Genomic DNA, 5452 nt, shown 5'->3' with positions numbered 1-5452 from the left:
AGTGAAATTCAAGCTCAAGAATGTGTGTTGTGTGAAGTCAATCTCCTTTAATGGACAAAATAATATTAAAGCCATTCTGTTGCACATGTAGAGCTCAGGATCCCACCCAGAACCAGGCCCTGGTAAATTCATCTGAGTTATTCAACAGTCAAAGCTTTTAATGGGTCTTACCTAAATCCTATGTTCCTGATTTGATTAAACACGCTAATTGTCAGAATTGCTACTGAGTTTGGATGGGAGTACACAGTTTTAAACAGCAAGAGACTGACTAACATAATTTCCCTTGAAGCTGCTAAAATTAAGCAATAAAGCAGTATAAAGAGTATGGGGCACCTGATTTCTTAAAATACCTCTACCGCTACAGGAAAATTAAGCCTAAATGTTTAATCTAATGGACTAACAACTGAAGCTTTTTCTACATTCCAGAGGCTGGACTGCTAGCCACACTATGCATTCTCTGAAACCAAACAACTGGAGTCAACAAAACTCAACAACCTAGTAGCAACATTTGAAATAAACTCAACTCTCCAACCTGTCCTATGCTATCTTAGTCTGTGATGGGGCATGGCTCCCATCCCAATCGGGAGAAGGCTAACAAGCTCCTCTGGCCTCAATCTCTACCAAATAAAGACACCTGCAGAACCTGTTCCAGCTGGGGGAAGCAAGCTTGTACAAAAGAGAGCTGGTCATAGGAAGGGGTGACAATAAGGCAGAAATCTGCACTGCCACAGAAGGAGCTGACTCTTGTTACCAGAGTAGCTGAGACAGAAACAGCCTACAAGTTTCTGCCACCCAAAGACTTACCAAACCCCAAAAAGACCTTCGAAAGGAGAAAGGCTTTGAACTTGCCTGGGTGTGAGCCCCAAGAAAGGTCGTGCCTGTCACAGAGCCCAATAACAAAATATCTCAACTCTAGCAATTTACTGAGGTTGAAACTTAAGTGTCATGAATTTGACCTTACCTCTGCTCAGTAGAGGCCTACTCCAAAACCTAAATCAATGGGAATCTTTCCACTGATTTCAGTGGGCCACAGATCAGTCCCTCACTTATCAACAGGCTCTTCACCTAAATCTTGATCTTAAGCACTCTGTTTGAGTTTTCTGATACGGCAAATGAGATTTCATCGCTTGTGCTCTCCTACTCGCCAGATGAGCTTTTGTCATATCAGACTGAGAGAACAAATTGACTCTTAACAGCTATCCAGATCAGCAAAGAAGTTCTTGTAACAGGTTCTCAGGAAGTATAGCTCATGTGAGCTCCCTAGATTATCAAAGAGAAAGCCACCACAGTTATGTGCCTTAGCATAAATGACCTCAGTATAATTCTTCAGCACAAAGATTAGGGTTTCACCTTGGTTTTAGCTGTTCTCCAGAAAAATTGGCTCATCAGGCCAGCAAGGGGATTATGCCATAATTCTGCAGCCCTGCAAATAATATTTTTCCTCATCTATCTGTCAGTCACTATAGCTCTCTGGTACAGATACCTGGCTGGTAAGGCACGGTCTCACTAAGTAATATATCAGAAATGTAGTTTTGGTAACTTTCCCTCTGGACTCTTCCACACAGAAGTTCTCTTCTCCTTTCCACCTAGTTTATACCTGTGTAATGCTAATGGTTTCAGTGGAGGTGCACCTGGTTTAGCTCAGAAGGAGAGGAAAATCAGGCCCTTGGTTTTTTTGCCTGTAAAATTTCCCAGCAGTAACAACCACAAACCAGAGGTTTGAAACTTCTTCAAGTAGGAAATGAAAATCCCCTTCAGCACCATCAGAAGCAGAATCTAGGAAAAGCTAACTCTAAATTGTTAGTAGAGATGCTTAAAAGTTGAGTTTCAGTTCAGTTCTTATGTCAGAGCCAAATTCATCCCTGGTGTCACGACTTTGACTTCAGTGGAATTAAGCAAGGGGTGGATTTAGTGCTTCTATCTTAATTTGTCTTGAAGAAGGCAGTGTACCAGAAATGATGTGTAGTAGACATATGAGAAATAAAACATTGCAGTGTGTGTGGTTATTTTGAGTACTGCTGTATTTGGATGTGTAGCAGGCATGATGCCAAATGTCTAGTGCTTCTGGCACCCAAGAAATGTGTTTCTCCATAGTAGGACTTGCAGACCTGTGTTTTGCCAGTTGGAATTCATTAACGCTGTGGGGTGGGGGTGAATAGACTAACAGAGAGGAAGGATGATTTGTGGTTAAGGCACAGGAAATCTGGGTTTAACTTCTGATTCTGCCACAGATGCACTCTAACACCTTGGGCAATTCATTTAATCCATATCTTTGTTCTCCATATGTAAAACGGGGCTGATAATGTTTCCATTCTTCCAGCCTGTCTGTCTCTTTGTTCTTAGATTGTAAATTATTTGGGGTTGGACCTGTTTCTTTTTATGTGCATTTTCAGCATTTAGCTCAAAGAGGCCATCATTTTGGTTGAGACCTTTAAGTGCTACCATAATAGTGATAATCAATAGAATATACCTAGCTCTTATATACAACTTTTCATCAGCATATCTCAAAACACTTTACAAAGGAGGTCAGTAACATTAGCCCTGTTTTACAGACTGGGAAAACTCAGATACAGGGCTGTGACATGACTTGCCCGAGGTCATTCCGTAGATTAGTGGTAGAGCTGGGAATACAGCCCAGGTTTCCTGGATCTCAATCCAGCACAAATACTACATAGAAATAATGAGAACAAAAAGCAAACTCTGGGTTTCTTGTCCCATAATCGCAACCTGGAACCTTAATTACCCAGTTAGATGACTCCCTTACATTTGCTAAAACCTAAATATCGTCTTGTCACTGTAAATTTCCATAAATCTCCAATATTTTGAATAATATGTCTAAGCAACCTGAGTCACTTCGTCTCCAGTGTGAATAATCTCAGGCTCTTTAGCATTGCCTTGCAATCAAGATCCTTAAAGCATAGAATTATCCTGGTTGAACTTTGTAGCACCTCCTATTATCATTCCTGTGAGAAAGTGACATGGAATGTAGTATTATAAATGCCACTGTGATAGTCACAGTGTCAGTGCTTCTGATTACTTTGCTTGCTGGACTTTTTAACATGTAGCATAATGCTGGTTGGCTTTTAGTTTTTAATACCACAGCCATGAGTTCAGATTAATGAATTTACAAGGATTTATCACTAACAGCCTCTACTTGGTGAAGTTCTGGTCCCAAGCACAAGAAAAAGAGCTTTATACAGAGGACCTGTTCACCTGAGTTGGAAGTAATAATCTCTCACTTTAGGAGCTTCAGTATTAAAGACAGCTGACCATTTGCGCTAAAGGCGTGCCTTCATTAGCTGGTAGCTGTAGTAGGCTATCACCATACTATGTGGGCCAGTCACTAGAGGGGCTCACGTAACACACAGTGAATCAGTGGCTTACACACTTTGTCTCCCACTCCAACCCATGGGATTTGAGGACAGTAGATTTACGCTGTAGAGGACCCACTAGCCCAGCATCTGCACTGTCCCAGCCTGCTCACAGTGATCTTTCTCTGCAGTACAGAGGGGTTGTGGTATTATTCTGTGTGGTGCTGGAGTCTCCACAGCACCCCTGCTCACTCCCAAACTAGTGGAAGATGTTTCTGCTGCATTGGAGGCCTTGCCTATCCATATTGGGGTGACAAGATTGGGCTCTAATTCTTTTACCAGTCAATACACCCCATTTTAAAGATGTATAATTTGCATGCTACACCAGATCTTTTTTCTTTATCAATCTATATTTTCCATTTTCTGGTTCATTACCCTTAAGAATCCACATACTTTTGAATTACTTTGCTTTGTTCCATACTGTTCCAAATGTTGCTGTGATTCTAATTTTGGAATCACCTGTGAATTGTAAAATCCTATTCTGATGCACATTCCTTATCAGATCCAGTACTCTAACTAAATCGGGAACAATGCAGATACCAAAATCTGCCAGTGCCTAACTGGAGAATTTTTCATTTATAGATCTTGGCATATTTCTTTTCTTTTCTTTTCTTCTTCTTTTTTTTTTAAACCAGTCCCTATATACACAATAGTGTAAGCTAACAAAACCATCTCTGACAGAAGGGTACTTCAGGCTTCTTTCAAGCAGCAAATTATTTATGATAGAAGATCATATGCACAGTTCTTAGCTTTTTGTCTCAGTAGTGTGCACATTACAATATAATGAATGCTGGTTGAAAATGCACTTTAGAAACTGAATAGACAAATAAGCCTTACTGGAAAAAAATCCCATCATTGGTAGAGATTATATCCTATTGCTCCAAGATTTCTCTGTTGCACTTTAGATTAATGTAGATTAATACTAAGGGACTGATTTTCAGCACCTGTGGTTCCCTTTGACCTGAACTAGACTTTTGGGCGTTGGACACTGTTGGCAAATCAATATATAAAGGCCTCACTGTGATCTCACATATGCTGGAGTAACTTCTGTGATATCAAGGGAGTTACTCCTGATATTTACACCAGTGTCAGTAGGATCCAAATGGCACTGAGGTGTTGAGTGGTTCTGCAATAGGTATTTGGAGCCAACCTTTAAACATACAGTGATACCAAGGCAGGACTGGCCTTACCATGAGGCGAACTGAGGCAGCTGCCTCAGGTGCCAGACTGTGGGGGGGAGGGGGAGCGCCACTAGGACCCAGAGTGTAGAAAATTGTGTCTGCTGCTGATGCATATGTATTCTCTCTGCTCTAGATGCACAGAGATGGTGGAGTGCTGTGCTGGAGGAAGGAGAGCACAAGAGACATAACAGGCAGGCAGGAGAAAAGGTGAGAGGGAATAACAGAAAGCAGCAGGAGCTGAAGGGAGAGCCTCTTATGTATCTCTCTAGCACCCCCCGGAGCCTGGATTGTTTAACACCAGATTCTCAGGGAAATTCCTGTTTCCTGCTGCTTCCCTGAACCCACTTGAGAAGAACAGGCAGTCAACTGAAGTAGTAGGAGCCAGTTAGGCCCTTAAGACGCTGATATCTTCCCTCACTCAGGCCCTGCTACCAGCCTGCTTATTTGTCCCCTTCAATTGAATGTTGAGAGCCACTATAGCTGGCACAGAACAGCAGTCATGAGCGAAAGAAGAAAACGCCCCTCAGGCAGCATTCAGAAAAAGAAAGCAAGCAAAGGAAGCTTTTCTATCTAAGGAGGAAGGAGCTCTCCTGAGATACATAGACACAAATGTTCACGGTGAGCCTTCCGGCCCCAGTGAGGATGTAAGTGGTGAGGAGATGCCTGATCTTCCAGTTAGTCAGAGTGCAGGTGACCTGGCAGCTACTGCAGCATCCATATCTCCATCTCAAATGGATTTAACCATCCACATTCCTGAAGAAAAGTGTAGATCAGAGAAGAGTGTGGTGGAGGTGCAAGAAACAGCTGCTGCTGAGTTTAGTTCCTTAAGTTTAGATGATCCAGGACTGTGGAACCACTTGAGCAGTAGCCTGAGTGACTTCCTTGTACTGCGCGGGCCAC

Source organism: Trachemys scripta, chromosome 10 (assembly GCF_013100865.1).
Source record: "Trachemys scripta elegans isolate TJP31775 chromosome 10, CAS_Tse_1.0, whole genome shotgun sequence".
In the NCBI taxonomy this organism is placed as follows: Eukaryota; Metazoa; Chordata; order Testudines; family Emydidae; genus Trachemys; species Trachemys scripta.
Note: the sequence above shows the minus strand (reverse complement) of the source record.